Genomic DNA, 22147 nt, shown 5'->3' on the forward strand with positions numbered 1-22147 from the left:
TGTAAACTCATACCTAGAGCTTCAAACTTCTACATTAAAGGAGCAGTCTTCAAATAGAAATAAACTGCTACTTCCTTTAAAAAAAAGAAAAAAATGAAAAACAGCACCATGCTTGCCTAAAGGTTGGGTCTGGTATTGTAGCCCAACTCTATTCACTTCCACGGCAGATCTAGTGGAAAGCAAGACTGTATTGGCATACTATAGACTAGAGTAATAATGTGAGCAATGGAGGTTATCATCAGAAAATATCCCATTGATTAACTTTGATTTTTGAGTTAAATGCTTTTTTTAAAAAAATTTTGGCATTTTCTTAACATATCACAATTTGTATAAAAATAAACAATATAAGTCTTTCAGATATCACACTGGTTATTGGGGCTATTTTTACACTCATTCTTCTTTTTATTTCAGGAAACAAGACATGTACATAGCCACAGGTGGTCTTCTCATCCATCCTCCCAGTGGATGGCAATGGAACAAGGAAGTGGAACAAGATTTTACAGGTAAACAACTCGCTAAGTCGATGGTGCCATCAGCAAAGATTTGGATTCCTGGATCACAGTGTGAATTACCAATACGATTGACTACTTGCTAGAGATGGGCTCCACCTTACCAAGACTGGAAAACACATATTTGGGAGTCGCCTTGCTACACCCATCAGGAGAGCTTTAGACTAGAACATTGTGGGAAGGGAAGCAAAAAGGCCAGGGAAAACCATACAGCGAACAAATACTATTGAGATCTCTGTTATTAGAAGTGGAAAGGAAGAACAAAGACAAAGATATCAAAATAATAAAAATATTGGAGAAAGAGAAACCGATCACAAACTAAGATGTTTTCATACAAAGAGCATGGGCAACAAACAAGGAGAATTGGAGCTACTAACACAGGAAAAAAAATATGATGTCATTGGAATCACTGAAACTTGGTGGGACGATACTCATGATTGGAATAAAAGGCTAGAAGGATACAACTTATTTGCAAGATAAAGACTTAATAAACGGGAAGGAGGTGTTGATTTGTATGTTAGAAAAGCGTATATCTACACAGAGATTGAAGCTTCAGTGACTGGCAGTTCTGTGGAAACTGGGTAAGAATACGAGGAGAGAGCAATGGAAAGGACACCATTGTAGGGGTTTACTATAGGCCACCTGGGCAAGCTTAAGATATGGATGAACTCTTTATGCATCAGATGGCCAAGTTATCAAAAAAATTGACATAGTGATCATGGGAGATTTCAACTATCTAGACATTTGTTGGGAATGTTTACAGGATGAAAATGGTAAAGTGGTAAAAAATGATGCTGAGAAGACCGAACTTTTAAATTCCTATTTTACATCTATTTTCTATAAAAAAGTAAATGTAACATCAACTGATCTTCACTGTACTATTGAAGGAATAGAAGAATCCACATTATCTATAAACATAGAGATAATGAGGGAATACTTAGCTAACATAAATGAATTCAAGTCTCCAGGTACAGATGAATTATATCCTATGGTTCTGAAGGAGATGGCAGAGGAAATTATTGAACCACTCTCCATAATCTTTGAAAATTCATAGAGAACAGGAGAAGTCCCAGAAGACTGGAGAAGAGCGAATGTTGTCCATATCTTCAAAAAGGGGAAGAAGGTGGAAACAGGGCACTATAGGCCTGTAAGCCCTACTTCTATACTAGAAAAGATCTTTGAACAAATTATTAAACAACATAAATGCAAGTACCTTTATGAAAATGAAGTGATTAACCAGAGTCAGCATGGTTTTGTAACTAATAAGTCATGTCAGACTAACTTAATTTCCTTCTATGGCGGAATCAGTGACTGGGTGGGTCAGGGAAACGCAGTAGATATAGTATAACTTGACTTCAGCAAAGAATTTGACAAAGTATCTCATACCATCCTTATTGAAAAAATGACCAACTATGGAATGGACAAGGCAACTGTTAGGTGGATTCATAACTGGCTTAGTGATCGGACCCAAAAAGTGGTCATAAATGGTTGCACATCCAATTGAAAGAATGTCTTAAATGGGGTACCACAAGGCTCTGTCCTGAGCCCTGTGTTATTCAACATCTTATCAATGATTTAGATGAAGGAATTGAAGGTAAACTAATTAAATTTGCTGATGACACAAAGAGAGGATTCAAAAAGATCTAAACAAACTAACAGAATTGTTTTTAACAGGGAGAAATGCAATGCCCAGATGCAAAGTCCTATATCTGGGCAAGAAAAATGAATAAAGCATATACAGAATGGGAGGGATAGAGCTAAGCAACAGCACATGTGAAAAAGACTTAGGTATACTAACAGATCATAGACTGAAAATGAGTCAACAGTGCAATGCAGCAGCAAAAAAGGCAAACATATTTTCTGTGTTGTATTAGAAGAAGAATACAGTCTAGGTCATGTGAAGTAATTATCCCCTCTACTCCTCTTTGGTCAGATCTCATCTGGAATACTGTGCCCAGTTCTAGGCACCACATCTTAAAAAGACATGAGGAAACGGGAGCAAGTTTAGAGAAGAGTGACCAGAATGGTGACCGGTCTACAAACAATGTCCTGTGAGGAACGGTTAAAAGATTTGGGAATATTTAGCTTGCAAAAGAGAAGACTGAAAGGAGACTTAATAGCTGTTTACAAATTTCTCAAGGGCTGTCACACTCTAGAGGGATCAGCTTTATTCTCATTTGCACAAAGAAAGACTAGAAGCAATGGGATGAAACTGAATGGGAGAAGATACAGATTAGATATTAGAAAAAATGTTTTGACAGTGCGGGTGATCATTGAGTGGAACAGCTGCCACGAGAGGTGGTGAGTTCTCCTTCAATGGAAGTCTTCAAACAGAAGCTGGACAGACATCTTTAGTGAATCCTGCTTTGAGCAAGGGGTTGGACCAGATGACCCTGGAGGTCCCTGCCAACTTCCAACTCTATCTTTATATGATTTCTAAAATTTCTACAATGGTCAGACCCTTTTGTATTGAATTTCTAATGAGCTTATGTAAAGGTCATTATGAATGGAGGCATAGAAGGGTCAGCTGTTACATCAACTATTGTGATTGGTGAATGCTATATTAGCAGCTGTCAATAGAGGTGTTACCTATAATTGTAATTCTGCCTCTACAGATAAGAAAACTCCTGTAAACTCTTCCTACAAAGAACACAAAGTAAAAGTAGAAAAAATCACCAGTGGCCAGTGTAAAAATTGCAAGATTATTAATTGTATTAATTTTGTTTTTGTTTGTTTTTTAATGAAGATTGTGATGTGACAAAAAAAATGCAATTTTTTTTAAATACATATAGCACAAAAACCTGATTTAAACAATTGGAAAGGTAATTTCCTGATAATAGCTTCCATTTAATTAGTGGAAGAATATCAATTGCATGCATGTCCCACATAATGTAAACTTGTCTATACATGGAAAACTGGTAAAATTATAATTTGTCTTGTAATTTATTCCCTTCACACTTAGCAGCAAAAGCAAATACATCCAGTGGGGAAAATAAGTATTTAATACACTGACGATTTTGCAAGTTTTCCCACCTACAAAGAATGGAGAGGTCTGTAATTTTTATTGTAGGTATGTAGCACCCTGAGGACTCGGCTGCTACAGGGGTATTACACCTCAAGCCAGAGGTGTGGTATTCCACTCCCGGGTAAGGATGGAGTGTGGGACTGAGCTCAGATAGCTGCATACACTACATACATCCCATTTCCGGGGGACAGACCGACGGTACTCCCACCAGTATATGTGCAGGTACGACAGTGTCTGTCCCTGGCTGGAGTGGGAGGGGGGTGGAACATCCCAGTAGTGTAGGGGCAGATAGGGGGAGTAGTCTGGGTAAGGCTAGGAGCTCATTGGGTGCTGGTCACCTGAGCTCACACATAGAGGGAGTATATAAGGTGGGCACCATCTTAGATCAGGGTCAGTCTGTCAGAGTTTAGCCTGAGGAGCAGAGCAGAGAAGCTCAGCCAGAAGGGCTGACAGGGAGTTGTGGTTCCGGCTGGGCCCAGCTCCAAGGCCAAGTCTGAGAGAGAGAGAGGAGTCAGAAGGACCCAGAGAGAAGAAGAAGGAACCCCAAGACCCCAGAATACAAACAGCAGGGTGAAGGGTTGGCACCCAGGGTACCGGATCCCAAGCTGGCAGAGAGAAAAGCACACCTTAGCCAGGAACCGGAGGTCGTGGGCAGGATCTGCCACGACCCTCACCAAATCCATTGGAAAGGCATACCAAGCATAGGGTCAGGGAGCCCAGAGGAGGCTTGACCAACAAGAGACCCGAGGGAACGGCCAGTAGAAAGGACAGTCGGAAAGGAGCTCAGGACCACGCTCCAGAATTGCTTGGGGGTTGGCCGAGTCCAGGACCTGGTGGACGCAGCACGGCTCGGGTGGTCGCTTCAGGCCAGAGTGACCATAAGAACACCCGTAAGTAAAAAAAACCCTGAACTGCACAGCCCGACTCTGAGTCTTCTTGCTTGATCATCCTGCACCTTCACAACCACCATCCTCTACATCTGACCCCCTGAGGCTATACCCCTCCCGTTGGGGGTTATACTACCACAGCTGCACACATACCACCAGCCTCAGCGGACCCTTCTGCAGCGGCGGCCTTTTGACCGCAAATCAACGGGTGGCGTAGTCGACACTAAGAACATCAATAACATCTATCAAGACTGCCACACACTGAGTTTGACACCCTGGGCACGGACCGGGTCGCCGCCACTCGGAGACTACAACCCCCATCTGATCCGGCTCCGGGTATCCCCCAAACAGCACTGGCCCAGGGGGCGCGTCAATTTTGGCGTAGTCGGCAGGATTTCGTGCCCGCAACCACCGGGTACTGCGTGCCTGATGAAAAGTTCAAATTTACCTCAAGAAGAAGTCTCCCGCCGGTTCCAGAGGGTCCTCGCCATGGGACGCCATCACGGATCGTTTCCCGCCGGTTGCCCGCCATCTGCAGCTTTTTCCCGCCATCCACGGAGTTTCCCGCCACTGGGAGACGATTCCCGCCATTTCCAGAAGATTTCCCGCCTTGGAAGAGCAGACGCCATTATGGGCGTGCCAGAGGGTGGCAAGAGGTCACCTCCCATCGTGGGCCAGGTCAAGGAATGGCGCCAAAAGCGGAAACCGCCCCCACCAACGGAGACTGTGATGCTAGAGATGTCCATCAGCGTGAGAGAACTGCCCCTGGAACTGACAATCACAAAGTTGCCCTGGGACCACCTTCAATGTGGGCGGAGACAGAACAAAAGAGCGAAGATGGGTGCAGCCTGGAGGAGTCTGGAGAGAGCGCACCCGGAGACAAGAAGTCTGGAGAGGACTCCGGAGAAGTCGTACCCGGAGATGGAAGGAGAGTCAGGCAGCACCGACCCTGTGGTCAGGAGCCTGCTGCAAGCAACAACCCCACTAGGCTTAGTGGAGATCCTGGCACAGCTCCCCCGAGACCGGGAGTGTGCGCAGACGACGCTGGAGGGCCTCGCATGGAGGATGGCCCAGGTGCAGCGAGAGACGCTGACGGAGTGGAGCCGAGAGATGGCCCTGCAGGCAAGAACCCGCCAGCGAAGCACGCCACCCGAGACGAGGAGACAGACCGCCTCTGAGGATGGTGCAGGAGGAGTGAAGGCCGGAGACGGCGCCGAAGAGGGAGCTGAACAGATGGAGGCAGGTAAAGGGGACGTCACTACCCCGAGCCGAGAAACCGCGTGCCATCCCCAGCTCCCCGTCGCAGAGCCCGAAATTCCCCCTGCCGTGCCCGTCGCTGCATCGTCACCGCTCCAGACAAGGCCTCAAGCAGAAGCCGCGGCCGCGACCCCTGTGACGTCACGCGCCTCAACCCTGAGCGCGGCAAAGCAGGAAACACCACCGGCCTGGTCGCAAGGTCTAGTACCCCCGGGCGCAGTAGTTCCAACAGCGCCCTCTACCTCCACTGAGCCACCGGCCTGGTCGCTGGGCCAAGTAACCCCGGGCGCCGCCGTCTTCACGGTGCCCTTTACGTTCAGGGTACCCCAGGCCTGGTCGCAAGGCCTGGCGAACCCGGGCGCCGCTACCACCACCGCGCCCTCAACATCTAGAGTGCTGCACCTGGGTGAAGACTTGTTTGCCCAGCACACTTGCCCGGATGGGCAGCCCTTTATATGGCCACCGGAGTACTACCAACTGGAACTCCAAAAAGCAAGGCCCTTGTGCGAGCCCCTGATTCCGGCTCCGAAGCCCGTTAAGAGGACCCCGCTCCCGCTGGAAGAAGCGCAGTTCGAGTGGGACCCCACCGGAGGAGACCTCATGGGGTTCACTCAGGAAACTCGGGCAGCCGCAGCGGAGCGTGTGGAGTGCTGCCGCCAGCAGTTGGCAGTCTTCGAGCAAGAACGGAGAGAGAGGCGGGTCCGTGAGCAGCGGCTGCAGGAACAGAGCGCAGGGCAGAAGAGCAGGACCAGGAGAGACCCCCGTGCAGCTCATGGTCCCCGTACCACCGGGACTGTGATTAAGTTTCAATTGCAGCACGGGTGGGGCTTCATCAGGGATCACCACACCCCCAGCGACGTCTTTGTGACCAGAAGAGACGTCGAGTCCCATCTGCCGGAGGGACACAGAGGTCGTGACCTATATGTAGGGGACGAGGTCACGTTCACCCGGCACAAGTGTGACAAAGGACCCTACGCCCTCCATGTACACCGGCTGACGGAGGAGGAGCTACGGTGTGAAGAGGAGCAAGAGGATCCGGAAGGGTCTGAAGGAGGAGCAGGAGTACGCCGTCATTAAAGTACGGTAAAGAGACTGTACATAGTTACCCGTCAGGGTATAAGAACTGTTACTGCTGCTAGTTAAAATATAGTCCCCGTTGGGACCAGCAAATTGAACTGAAACCCGTGTGTCCCTATTCCCACTGACCGAGGACTGAGAGCGGTCATTCCTTTCCTAATACCTGGCTGAGGACTGAGAGCGGCCATATTTCCCCTTATATATAGTTGCGCTTTTTAAGGCGCCCCCTACTGGTTTTATAGGAAAGCTGTGTTATTCTACAAGAGACTGTCGCACTTTACCCGGTCACAAGTTGCACCGTGGCCGGAGGAACAAGAAAGTTTACAAGAATGTTTATATGAAAAAGTTTTATGCTGATAATATATATAATGTTTTATATGTTTATGTTGTTATGAAAAAAAATTGTATGTTTATGGATGTTTTATTCTCTTACAGCCCGAGGACATGCTGTGATTTACCAGGGGGGAATGTAGCACCCTGAGGACTCGGCTGCTACAGGGGTATTACACCTCAAGCCAGAGGTGTGGTATTCCACTCCCGGGTAAGGATGGAGTGTGGGACTGAGCTCAGATAGCTGCATACACTACATACATCCCATTTCCGGGGGACAGACCGACGGTACTCCCACCAGTATATGTGCAGGTACGACAGTGTCTGTCCCTGGCTGGAGTGGGAGGGGGGTGGAACATCCCAGTAGTGTAGGGGCAGATAGGGGGAGTAGTCTGGGTAAGGCTAGGAGCTCATTGGGTGCTGGTCACCTGAGCTCACACATAGAGGGAGTATATAAGGTGGGCACCATCTTAGATCAGGGTCAGTCTGTCAGAGTTTAGCCTGAGGAGCAGAGCAGAGAAGCTCAGCCAGAAGGGCTGACAGGGAGTTGTGGTTCCGGCTGGGCCCAGCTCCAAGGCCAAGTCTGAGAGAGAGAGAGGAGTCAGAAGGACCCAGAGAGAAGAAGAAGGAACCCCAAGACCCCAGAATACAAACAGCAGGGTGAAGGGTTGGCACCCAGGGTACCGGATCCCAAGCTGGCAGAGAGAAAAGCACACCTTAGCCAGGAACCGGAGGTCGTGGGCAGGATCTGCCACGACCCTCACCAAATCCACTGGAAAGGCATACCAAGCATAGGGTCAGGGAGCCCAGAGGAGGCTTGACCAACAAGAGACCCGAGGGAGCCGGACATAAGTGGATCCCTGGTGGGAACGGCCAGTAGAAAGGACAGTCAGAAAGGAGCTCAGGACCACGCTCCAGAATTGCTTGGGGGTTGGCCGAGTCCAGGACCTGGTGGACGCAGCACGGCTCGGGTGGTCGCTTCAGGCCAGAGTGACCATAAGAACACCCATAAGTAAAAAAAACCCCTGAACTGCACAGCCCGACTCTGAGTCTTCTTGCTTGATCATCCTGCACCTTCACAACCACCATCCTCTACATCTGACCCCCTGAGGCTATACCCCTCCCGTTGGGGGTTATACTACCACAGCTGCACACATACCACCAGCCTCAGCGGACCCTTCTGCAGCGGCGGCCTTTTGACCGCAAATCAACGGGTGGCGTAGTCGACACTCAGAACATCAATAATATCTATCAAGACTGCCACACACTGAGTTTGACACCCTGGGCACGGACCGGGTCACCGCCACTCGGAGACTACAACCCCCATCTGATCCGGCTCCGGGTATCCCCCAAACAGCACTGGCCCAGGGGGCGCGTCAGGTACACTTCACCTGTGAGAGACAGAATCTTAAAAAAATCCAGAAAATCACATTGTATGATTTTTACATAATTAATTTGCATTTTATTGCATCAAATAAGTATTTGATACAACAGAAAAACTGAAGTTAATATTTGGTACAGAACCCTTTGTTTGCAATTACAGAGGTCAGATGTTTCCTGTAGTTCTTGACCATGTTTGCACACATTGCAGCAGGGATTTTGGCCCACTCCTCCATACAGATCTTCTCCAGATCTTTCAGGTTTTGGCGCTGTCACTGGGCAACATTGAGTTTCTGCTCCCTCCAAAGATTTTCTATTGGGTTCAGGTTTGGAGACTGGCTACGCCACTCTATGACCTTGAAATGTTTCTTACAGAGCCACTCCTTAGTTGCCCTGGCTGTGTGTTTTGGGTCATTGTCAAGCTGGAAGACTCAGCCACGACCCATCTTCAATGCTCTTACTGAGGGAAGGAGGTTGTTGGCCAAAATCTCACGATACGTGATCCCATCCATACTCCCTTCAATACAATGCAATCGTCCTGTCCCCTTTGCAGAAAAGCACTCCCAACGTGTGGTGTTTCCCCCACTATGCTTCATGGTTGAGACAATTTTCTTGGGGTTGTACTCATCCTTCTTCTTCCTCCAAACACGGCGAGTGGAGTTGATACCAAAAATTCTATTTTGGTCTCATCTGACCACATGACCTTCTCCCATACCTCCTCTGGATCATCCAGATGATCATTGACAAACTTCAAACGGGCCTGGACATGTGCTGGCATAAGCAGGGGGACCTTGCATGCCCTTGATTTTAATCCATGACGGCATAGCGTGATACTAACGGTAATGTTTGAGATTGTGGTCTCAGCATTCTTCAGGCTATTGACCAGGTCCTCCCATGTAGTCCTGGGCTGATTCCTGACCTTTCTCAGAATCATCCTTACCCCACGAGGTGAGATCTTGCATGGAGCCCCAAACCGAGGAAGATTGACAGACATCTTGTGTTTCTTCGATTTTCTAATAACTGTGCAACAGTTGTTGCCTTCTGACCAAGCTGCTTGCCTATTGTTCTGTAGCCCATCCCAACCTTGTGCAGGTCTACAATTTTGTCCCTGGTGTCCTTAGACAGTTCTTTGGTCTTGGCCATGGTTGAGAGGTTGGAGTGTGATTGATTGAGTGTGTGGACAGGTGTCTTTTATACAGGTAACGAGTTCAAACAGGTACAATACAATTTATGGAGGTAATGACTAGAGATGAGCGTTGTTCTTCTCGAACTGTTCGCCAATCTCAAATTCGAGCTGTTTTGGGCGGTGTTCGAGCCGTTCGGCGAACACGAACAATTTGAGAAAAATTCGGCTGTTCGAGGTTATGCTCGATAACTGTTCGTGCACCAAAATCATAACTGGATTTTTTCTCAGTAATGATGAAAATTAATGTTAATACGCAGTTTGAGTGTACAGCGGGGTGGGGGGAGGGGCAGGGGATGGATCTCTGCAGGAACAATGAAGATCTCCATTTTTTTTTCTCTTTCCCGCATTTGCAGTGGGGAGGTGCAATCTGTCAGCCTATCAGCAGCGCACACACGGAGCGAAGTGCTTTTTTTCACACAAGCAAGGGCATGTGTCATTGGCAGTGTATGTCACATGTCCTTGCCCTATAAGACCAAGCCATTTTCCCCGTCGCCACCATTTTCTCACTGCTGCAGCTGCGTGTTAGACGGCACCGCTGTTGCTGTGTGCGCTATACCTTGTTAATTTCAAGCCAATTTTCGCACAAATATACAGATAGCTTGGGAGTAGGGAATAGTTGTGATTGCAGTCCTTTTAAGGACTAGGTTACAGCATTTCCTACGACTTTTATCAGGGAGGTCTGTGCTCTTAAATAGATAGGTTGTGGGAGTAAAGACTAATTGTAATTGGAGTCCTTTTCAGGACTAGGTTACATCAGTTCCTATCAGTTTTTGCCAGGCAGGTCTGTGCCAGTGCTGTGCAAGTTTTTTTCACAGCATTTGGCTGAATCTAGCAAAGCTAATCCTTTTTGGCCTATTGCAGAGTGTGTTAGTCAGTGGAGTAGCCTATCTGTGTTGCAAGATATACCACCTGTGTATAGAATACCAATTTTTTTACTGCACCTAGTGAAGTAAAATCTTTTGGGCATAGCATCATTCTATTAGTCCATCTATACTGACCTCCATCAGGTTGCAAATTAAAACTAATTTTTATCTGCATCTACAGTACCTCTGAAAAAATATTTGGGCTTCTACCTGTGTGTGGGACTTGTTGTATTAGTCCATCTATACTGACCTCCATCAGGTTGCAAACTGAATATATTTTTTTCCTGCATTTACCTCTGAAAAAATATTGGGCTTCTAGCTGTGTGTGGGTCTTCTTCTATTAATCCATCTATACTGACCTCCATCAGGTTGCAAACTGAATATAATTTTTTTCTGCATCTAGCTCTGAAAAAATATTTGGCCTTCTAGTAGTGTGTCGGACTTTCTCTATTAGTCCATCTATACTGACCTCCATCAGGTTGCAAACTGAATATAATTTTTTTCTGCATCTAGCTCTGAAAAAATATTTGGCCTTCTAGTAGTGTGTCGGACTTTCTCTATTAGTCCATCTATACTGACCTCCATCAGGTTGCAAATTAAAACTAATTTTTATCTGCATCTACAGTACCTCTGAAAAAATATTTGGGCTTCTAGCTGTGTGTGGGACTTGTTGTATTAGTCCATCTATACTGACCTCCATCAGGTTGCAAACTGAATATATTTTTTTCTGCATCTACCTCTGAAAAAATATTGGGCTTCTAGCTGTGTGTGGGACTTGTTGTATTAGTCCATCTATACTGACCTCCATCAGGTTGCAAACTGAATATATTTTTTTCTGCATCTACCTCTGAAAAAATATTGGGCTTCTAGCTGTGTGTGGGTCTTGTTCTATTAATCCATCTATACTGACCTCCATCAGGTTGCAAACTGAATATAATTTTTTTCTGCATCTAGCTCTGGAAAAATATTTGGCCTTCTAGTAGTGTGTCGGACTTTCTCTATTAGTCCATCTATACTGACCTCCATCAGGTTGCAAACTGAATATATTTTTTTCTGCATCTACCTCTGAAAAAATATTTGGCCTTCTAGTAGTGTGTCGGACTTTCTCTATTAGTCCATCTATACTGACCTCCATCAGGTTGCAAATTAAAACTAATTTTTATCTGCATCTACAGTACCTCTGAAAAAATATTTGGGCTTCTAGCTGCGTGTGGGACTTGTTGTATTAGTCCATCTATACTGACCTCCATCAGGTTGCAAACTGAATATATTTTTTTCCTGCATCTACCACTGAAAAAATATTGGGCTTCTAGCTGTGTGTGGGTCTTGTTCTATTAATCCATCTATACTGACCTCCATCAGGTTGCAAATTCAAAATAATTTTTTTCTACATCTAACCCAGCCAATAGTTTTGGCCTAATACCACAGTTTGGCCACTCAGCTCTGCTCGGTTACCATCCATTGTTTTTTTGTGCAAACAACTCCAGAGTTGTGAATTAGTTAACCACCAAAATGAGTGGAAAAAGGCCTGCTGCTGGTGGAAAGGGGAATAGGCGTGTTGGGAAGGGGAAAAAAGGTTGTGTCCGTGGGGTAGGTGTTAAAGCAACAGTAACATCTGCAGAAGAAAGACCATCTTCCAGCCAAACTAAAATGTCTACTTCTTTTAGCGGACAATGTGATAAGATCCCTTTCTTACGGCCACGCCAATCGCTACAAATTCCAGATGAGGCACAAAAACAGCAGGTGCTTCAACGGATATCAAGTGCTCCTTTAAGTGGGCTCTCCTCCACATCAACTTCAACATCACAAATACTCCAGTCCTCAAAGGTGTCACCCAAATCACACTTGCTTCCTCACAGCTCCCAAATCTCCAGCTGCCCGTCTGAGTATGAGGTAGAACAGATGGTTGAGTCTGCAGAGCTGTTTACTCATACTATAGCCTGGGAATCAGAGGTCGACTCCAGCGCTTCTGTGAATCCAGACGAGGAAATGATCTGCACTGATGCCCAGAATCTTTATGAGTCGGATCCAGGACCAGACGCAGAAGGTTCTGACCATAATGTAGACCCTCATTCCCAAACTGTAACTCCTGTTGGTGGAGACAATGAGGAAGACGATGATAAGACTCAAATACCTGATTGGAGCGACAACTTTAGTTTTTTGTCAGGGCAGGAACAGGTTGGCTCTGAGGACGACGGGTGTGATAACGCACAGGGTGATGATGATGAGGTCGGAGATCCCACTTACTGTCAACCCACAGTCAGCCAAGAGATGAGGTCAGCAGAGGAGGTGGAGGAAGATGCTAGTGACGACGAGGTCAGGTTGCGCCTTCCTGGACAGAGACGTAGTACTGGAAGCACGTCAACAACTGCATCCTCAAACACAACTCTGCCTCTCACCACAAGTCGTGGTGGCTCTTCAGGTCGCATGGGTGCTAAGCCTTGCATAGCCTGGGCATTTTTTCAGATCGATAAAGATGACCCAACTCGTGTTATCTGTAACATTTGTCAGCAAAAGCTAAGTAGAGGCCAAATAATACATAGTTTGAGTACTTCATGCATGAACCGGCACATGGACATAAAGCATAAGTTGCAGTGGGAAGCTCAGTGTGCTACAATGCGGCCTAGCCGGCCGGGCCAACCACCGTCTGCCATATCTTGTGCATCCGCGGCCTCTTCATCCTCTGTGACTGGGGGGACAGCAGTCACACCTGTTTTGGGGCGCAGACCTGCCACCTCTTTACCCGCAACAGCCAGCGTGATTGGCAGGTCATCATTTTCTTTGGAGGTGGTAACACCAGCTGGTGTTGAGCGCTGTCCGACATCGATAGCACCACCTTTGGATCAAGGCAACCTAACATGTCCGCCTGCATCTTCCTCACAGACCGGTAGTTTGCCGAGGACACCCTTATCAACCCCGTCTAAGCACAATAGCCAGCCCTCAGTCCCTCAGATGTGGACAAGTAAAAGACCATTTCCTCCTAGCCATGAGAAAGCTAAGAGGTTGAATTTCACCATCTGCAAGCTCTTGGCTACAGAAATGCTGCCTTTCCGCCTGGTGGACACAGAGGATTTTCGAGACCTTATGTCCGTCGCAGTGCCCCAGTACCAGATGCCCAGTCGGCACTACTTCTCAAAGAAAGGTGTGCCTGCGCTCCACCAGCATGTCGCACATAACATCACCACTTCTTTGAGAAACTCTGTGTGTGACAGGGTGCATTTCACCACAGACACTTGGACGAGTAGGCATGGACAGGGGCGTTACATGTCGCTGACTGGGCACTGGGTAACTATGGTGACAGCAGGACAAGGGGCTGCTGTCCAAGTCTTGCCGTCCCCACGAGTTGTGCGTCAATCCTCTTTATGTCAAAGTTCCTCCACTGCTTCTGCCTCCTCAACCTCCTCTCGGTCTTCCACCTGCACCCAAAGCCTGTCTGGTCATGCCACAAGCTTTCTAACTGCGCAGAAGGGATCCTGCACACCTCCTTACTATGCTGGCAGTAGGGCTCAACGTCATCAGGCGGTTTTTACATTGAAATGTCTGGGAAATGTGAGTCACACAGCTGAGGAGTTGTGGTCAGCTCTGGAGAACCAATTTCATGAATGGTTGTCTCCACTGGACCTGAAACCAGGGAAGGCCGTGTGCGACAATGCTGCAAACCTGGGTGCGGCCCTTCGCCGGGGCAATGTCACACACGTGCCTTGTATGGCTCATGTGTTGAACCTGGTTGTCCAGCAATTTTTAGCCCACTATCCCAGACTAGATGGCCTTCTGCAGAGGGCACGGTCGCTGTGTGCTCACTTCCGCCGTTCGCATCCCGCAGCTCAGCGACTTACATCTCTACAGAAGTCGTTGGGCCTGCCACTTCACCGGCTAAAATGCGATGTGCCTACCCGGTGGAATTCAACTCTGCACATGTTGCAGCGACTGTGGCAGCACCGACAAGCCCTGGTGCAATACGTTCTGACGTATAGCCTGGGCCAACGAGATTCAGAGGTGGGGCAAATCACGCTGGAGGAGTGGTTTCAGATCAGGGACCTATGCACCCTTCTGCACAGTTTTGAAATGGCGACGAAGATGTTTAGTGCGGACGATGCCATTATCAGCATGACTATTCCGGTGATTTACATGCTGGAGCACATGTTAAACAGAATTCGGAGTCAGGTGGTGGCACAAGAGGAGGTGGAGGAAGTAGAGGAGGAGGAGTTGTATGCGGAAGGGCTAACATCTGCAAGGTCCAGACGGTCGGCAGCACCAAGGCGGCAGGCATGTGAGGGTGGGGGAGATGGTTTTACCAGGGCGCATGGTAGCAGCCAAACTAGTGAGGAAGGTGCAGGAGTCCAGGAAGAAGTGGAGGACGAACTGATGGAAGACTCATCAGATGAGGGAGACCTTGATCACATTTCTGTTGTGCGAGGTTGGGGGGAGAGGACAGAGGAAGGAAGCATGATTGTTACCTCGCCACCAACACAACAGGGACTTGGTGCTCCTGGATGCGCAACACACATGAGTGCCTTCTTGCTGCACTACCTGCAACATGACCCTCGAATTGTGAGAATTAGAAATAATCCTGACTACTGGGTTGCCACACTGTTAGATCCCCGGTACAAAAGTAAATTTGCAGAAATTATTCCTGCCATAGAAAGGGATGCACGCATGCAGGAGTATCAGCAGAGACTGTTGCAGAATCTTACATGTGCTTTTCCACAAAATACCAGTGGTGCACGTAGTGAATCTCACAGTTCCAACTTGCCAACCGTGGGACCGTCAAGTGTTCAGCACTCAAACCGTAACAGAACCACAGTATCTGCTGGTAACATCAATTTTGCGGAATCATTTCACCACTTTTTTAGCCCATCCTTTGCAAGGCCACAGGAGACAAGAAGTCTGACACATAGTCAACGCCTAGAGATGATGGTACAGGAGTATCTCCAAGTAAACATTGAAGCCACGACTGTGTCACTGGACCCTTGCTCTTTTTGGGCTTCCAATCTGGATAAATGGCCGGAGCTAGCCACTTACGCCTTGGAGATCTTGTCATGCCCCGCAGCCAGCGTTCTGTCTGAACGTGTGTTCAGCGCTGCTGGTGGTGTGCTGACAGATAAGCGCACGCGGCTCTCCACTGATAATGTAGACAGACTCACTTTCATAAAGATGAACAAATCATGGATCCGAAACGACTTTTCTACCCCTGTGTCATCCTGGGGAGAGTAAAAGCTTGATGATTGGTTAAAATCACCCTACCAACCGTTTTAAGCTTTCAAATTACTAATCATGTTTATCTGTATCTTGACTGGAAAATAATTTGGGCTCTGTAGCAGTGTGCAGCACTGATCCTATTAGGCCATCTATACTAAAGCTTCACCAGATTTAAAATTAAAAATAATTTTTAGCTGCATCTAGCCCGGAAAATAATTTTGGGGCTCCGAGATGCGCAAGGCACATAAGTGCCTTCTTGCTGCACTACCTGCAGCATGACCCTCATATTGTCAGAATTCGAAGTAATCATGACTACTGGGTTGCCACACTCTTAGATCCCCCAAACTTTTCGATCAACCTTTTCATTTTAATAAAGACCAAAAAAATGGTCATTTTTGAAATTATAAGCATTAGCAGGTTGTTAGAAACTGAAATCAAACAGTTTTCAACTCAAAACTTTATTCTAGGTGATGTTACATTTTCACATAGGACCCCTTGTTCGAAAGGAGCTTCTGAACTCTCTCGTCCATTGAATTTGTCAGGTTTTGGATGGTTTCTGCTTCAATTGTTTTGCATGAGGACAGAATACCCTCCCAGAGCTGTTGCTTAGATGTGAACTGCCTCCCGCCATCATAGACACTCCTTTTAATGATGCTCCAAAGGTTCTGAATGGGGTAGAGGTCAGGGTAGCATGGGGGTCACACCTTAAGTTTGTCCCCTTTTATGCCCATATCAGCCAGAGATGCAGATGTTTTATGTGCAGCATGAGATGGTGCATTATCATGCAGAAAAATGATCTTGCTGTGAAATACACGGTTCTTCTTCTTGAACCATGGCAGGAAGTGCTGTTTGAGAAAATCCACATACATTATGGAGTTCATCTTTAGCGCCTTCAGGGATCCTAAAGGGGCCGACAATCTCTCTCCCCATGATTCCAGCCCAAAACATTACTCCACCTCCTCCTTGTTGGCGCTGTAGCCGTGCTTGCGTGGGGTGTCCATCAACCAGCCATCCTCCACTCCATCCATCTGGACCATCGAGCGCTGCACGGCACTCATCCGTGAACAAAACAGTTTTGAAATCAGTCTTCATGTAATGTTTGGCCCACTGGAGCCGTTTCTGCTTGTGTGAAGTGGATAGAGGAGGTCGACAGGATGGCGCATGCACAGCTGCAAACCTCTGAAGGACCCTGCATCTTGTTGTTTGGGGGACGTTGGAGGCACAAGCAGCTTCAAAAACTTGTCTGCTGCTATGACAAGGCTTTTTTGCCGCTGCTGTTTCAACCTGACGTAATTGCCTGTAGGAAAGAGTCCTCAATTTGCCCTTATCAGCACGCACACGTGTGTACTGTGAATCAGCTACATACTTCTTGATTGCCAAGACACTTCATCCTGATCATCGCACAATGTTGATTGTAGTCATGCCTTGACCTAAACACTCCACAATTTGTTGCTTCTCCGCAGCCGACACATCCTTTTTCTTTCCCATTTTGGCAGAAAATGTAGGCTGCTTAATAATGTGAGAGAGCCTTCTTAAGTAGTCTTGCCTTTCATTGGACACACCTGCCAAACTAATTAGCACAGGTGTCTGCAATTGCTTACAGTGATATAAAGAGCCCTGACACACATCACCATCAATGAGTTTAACTGACAAACAAACAAATTCTTCCCTTATCACTCCTAAACACTTTTTGCATAATAATTTGGAACGCAGTGTACATGTGCTTTTCCACAAAACACCAGTGGTTCACGTAGTGAATCTTACAGTTCTAACTTGCCAACCGTGGTCTGTATGGAGTTGTTCAATAAAGGGCCCAAAATTAAGATAACATAGATGGGAGAGGTCTCTATGAATAGGAATTCCTAAGTATTTGATACCCTGTGAGGGCCAGGCAAAGGGAAAGTTGGACTGGATGGAATCCTATATGGATTTGGGGAGGGAGACATCGAGGGCCTCAGACTTCGCTGCATTGATTTTAAAATTTTACCATGTAACAAAGTGATCTATTTCAGCCATAACAGCATGGATGGATATATGTGATTGAGTGATATATACTAGGACATCATCAGCAAATAGAGAGCACTTGTACTCGGTGCCTCCCACCTCAATCCACCTAATATTGGGGTTATGGCGAATTGATGAGAGCAGGTGCTCCGTCACTAGGATGTATAAGAGAGGGGACAGAGGACATCACTGCCTTGTCCCATTGGTGATTGTGAAAGGTGATGAAAATGTTCTGACGCACCCCCTGGGCCTTGGGACACCCGGAGCCGGACCCTTTTTGGTGGATGCTGGTGGTTGTAGTCTTCGTGGCGGCGACCCGGTTCCGTGGCTCAGGGCGGTCAAACCAGTGGCGGAACTATTTATGTGGTTTTGATGTTTAAATGTCCGACTACGCCACCCGTGGATTGCGGTCAGAGTGAACCGCCGCTACAGGGCAGACCGCTGAGGCTGGTGTTGTGGGTGCAGCAGAGCGTAGCATAACTCCCCACGGGAGGAGTATAGCCTCAGGGCAGTGTATGTGGAGGATGGGGGTGATGGTGCAGGGCAGCAGCAGTAACGACACGGAGTCAGTGATGCAGTTCAGGGCCTTTACTCACAGTTCTTATTATCCAGACCACGTCTGCAGGTAACGGCTGCCCACGTCGTACTGTGCTCACCAGGTGAGGGGCTCAGACAACTCCCAGATAACTTTGGAGCACTTCACAGGACCCCCTTTGTGTGTCCTTTGTCTGGCCTTTCTTACCAACACTTCTGTCCGGCTGCCTCGGGCCTCCTCTTGGTAAACTTGGCGCCAGTTTCCCTGACCCTATGTGGTGCCTTCCTAGCGGGTGTAGCGAGGGGCTGCGCCACATAAAATGTCAGAGCCTCCGGTTTCTAGCTGAGGGTCGTTTCCTGCCTCCACTAGTTCGGGGACCGGTCTCCCCCTTTGGCCTGACCCCTCCACGCAGGTGGATTCGGGCGTGCGGTGGCGACTCGCCCGTCCGCACCCCTGGGATCCCTTCATTCCTCGTTCCTGGAGCCTTCTCCGCTCCTCTTCCTTCCTTCTCCCTCTTCCAGGCCTGGGCCTCTGTTACTAGGCCCGCCTCCGGAGCAGAGCTCATGCAGAGCCCCTGCTCCCTGCCACTTCTGCTCAGACTTCTCTGCACTGAACTAAGATGGTGCCCACCTTTTATACTCCCTTCTCAATGCACCCAGGAACTGCTTCCTCCCTGCTCCTGCACTACAGGGTTCCCCTTCCTCAGTGTTCCCTCCCCCCACTCCAGCCAGGGACAGGGACTGTCGTGCCCATCTCAGGGGCATATTGGTCGCCCTGCCCCACGGCAATGTGGTGTAATGCATGCAGGTGTCGGGTCCTGATCCACACTCCATCCTTACCTGAGAGTGAGATATCACACCTCTGGGTGAGGTGCAATACGTCTGTAGCAACCGAGCCCTCAGGGTGCTACAGTTCCATTTATCTTCAGCCTAGGTGACGTATTGCGATACAGGGCCGTGATTTTGGCTATAAAAGGGTCCCCTAGACCCCTACCCCAAGCTTTTTAAGAGAATCATATATGGCGTGCCAGGAGACTCTATGGAATGCTTTCTCAGCATCCAACGAGAGTATCTAATTACAAATTTTTAACTGCATCTAGCCCAGGAAATACTTTGTGCCTAGCAGCAGTGTCTGCTAGTCAGCGGATTATCCCGGCTGTTAAGCAAGCTGCACCACCTGTAGTTTAGACACTTAATTTTTTCAAAGGAAATGCTTCGGGACCATGGGATACTTAGTGAAGAGCATCAGGAGGCACCCCAAGGCATAGGGGCTGGGACTGGCAGTAGGATGCCTTGCGGTGGACAGCCGAGCTCGATCCTTATAAAAGCTTTTTAACTGCAGCAGCTTTAGTGGACGCTACTGGAGCTGGAATTACCGCGGCTGCTGGCATGAGACTTGCCCTCCAATAGATCCTTGTAAATGGATTTAAAGTGTATTCATTCAAATTAGAGAGACAATTTAAATTAAAAAGCTTAGAGCTGCCTCCACCACAGGGTGGCTCGCTCGACCCACCAGCGGACAGGCACCAGTATTGGGAGAGGGGGGCTGGCCGTCAGGGTTCACCGCGGCTCTGGCACAAACCCGGCGACACGGAGGTGGCACGGGCAGGAGCGGACTGGCCGTGTCGGCTTCTCACTTTTTGGATTTTAGAAGGGCATGACATGCCTATATCTGTGTCTCCCCCTCCTTTTACTCCTCCACCTCTTTTATTTTCGCATGACTATATGTACTTGTCACTTTTCCATGTGTTAGTTATGTCTTCTGAGCAGTTTGTCAGCTTTTGGACACCTTTGAATGTGTTTTCTATGTGTTTCTATGTGTTTTTGTTTGCCTGCCATTGGTTTTAACGGTGTTCGAAGGTGTTCGACGAACAGTTCGACGAACAGTTCGGCGAACACACGGGTGTTCGACGAACCGAACCGAACTCGAACACTACGGGGGTGGCTCAACACTAGTAATGACTGCACAGTAGGAGGGTTTCTTAATGAAAAACTAACAGAGGTCTGTGAGATTCAGAATTCTTGCTGGTTGGTAGGTGATCAAATACTATGTGATTTTCTGGTTTTATTTTTAGATTCTGTCTTTCACAGTTGAAGTGTACCTTCGATAAAAATGACATTCTTTGTAGGTGGGAAAACTTGCAAAATCGGTAGTGTATCAAATACTTATTTTCACCACTGTATATCTGTGTATTCACCTGTAAGGCAGAAATTCTTATGGGCAGTAGTCAGACTAGTGAACTATACATGGACAAAGATACAAAAGAGCACACTACTTTTTCAATGAACTAAAATATTGAGAAGTTATTATGGGCCTGCCCAATATTATCAATATTGATTTGCTGTATAGCTTTGCCCTGCCCTACAAAATATGTATAATTAAAGGATTATTTCACCAAAATATTCCCTAAGATTAACATCATTTTTGAGGTTTCTTAAAAACATGGCTTCACACATGATGTGTATTCCAATCTATCTTGCATCCCCTCCAAATTGTTCATCATCTCTGGAACATCTCACATTTAAGATAATGATTCACTGTGGGGTCAGGTCAACTACCATCAATTCTACTGCTTCTTATCAGCATCTGTTCAGATATATGTTACCAAGCCCTAAAAATCCTTTAAAGTTAGTGCTTACTTCAAAGACCTTGATAAAGCATGATTTATAAGAATAGCCTCAATTCTCTGTTGTCTATAAAACCTTATATTGTACAAGATATTAGATAAACCATGGAAAGACTATTTCCCAATCCAATGTACACTGATATTTACAATGTAATGTGATGAATATGGGGTACAATGTTGCAAGCATTGATAGATAATTGATGCCTTTAACTAAGAGTTTTAAAGCAATTCCTATATTTTGATCTGATCTCTAAAAATGATGGCTTTTTTACTTTAATTAGACACTGGTAGGCACTGCTCACAGTCGCATCATATTTGGGACTTGTTTGAAGAGCGTCTCTAAAGATGAGCCAGATGCATATGACTATATGTCTATGTCATATGTCTGCCATCCATGAATTCATACATTTGTTTTGTGGAATGTACATGGACTTTTTAGTTGCCTTAAATACAGTCATAAAAAAGGCATAACCCTGTATACCAGGCAAACACATGCCAGGACAATCTATGTAAATCGGTAGCATGTGGTAATGTCAACATATATGTGAAATGTACATTACAAACGCTACGTGAACAAAGCCGTTCTCTTTGCTGACAGATGGCCAAGGGGATTAGCCTGCACATACAGCTATATGTCTGGACAACTGGATACTGTCATGTAGTTCATCCCTGATTATTCAAGTTTCAGGAGTTCCATTCTTGGCCTTTTAAGTTCAATGAGGTTTGATGAGAATATTAATAATAATAATGTGCTTGCACAGCTAACTTTTGCTGATTGTACTTATTGTTAATCTTGATGAGAATATTGTCAAAGAGTTCATTTATCCATTGGTTTGAGCTCGAATTGTTTAGTGCAGTATCCAGGGCATTTTTGGGTTGTTATTTTAAGCCAAGTGGTTTTGTTAAATATTTAGCATGATTACACTTCTAGAAAATAATTACTGTACTATGTCTAAAGTCACTCACAAATTGGAACAACCTATTGATCAACATTTATATTTGTAGATATTGCTCCATTATCTACACTGTGTGCGCAATTTTTTGGTAAGTGAGTATTTTGACCATATCATCATTTTTATGCAGATTTTCCAACTATGGACTGTATAAACTTGAATGCTTATTGGATGAAGCAGATCAGGTGATGTGTATTTGTGTAATGAGGCAGGGTACGAACTAAGGATATTAACACCTTTATCAATGTATACATAATTATTAGGCAGCTTGTTTTCCTCAGGGACAAAAAGTGATTTAACTGACTCTGAAATCAAA

Source organism: Phyllobates terribilis, unplaced genomic scaffold (genome assembly GCF_046119375.1).
Source record: "Phyllobates terribilis strain yellow unplaced genomic scaffold, ASM4611937v1 Scaffold_1__5_contigs__length_1240528914, whole genome shotgun sequence".
Lineage (NCBI taxonomy): Eukaryota > Metazoa > Chordata > Amphibia > Anura > Dendrobatidae > Phyllobates > Phyllobates terribilis.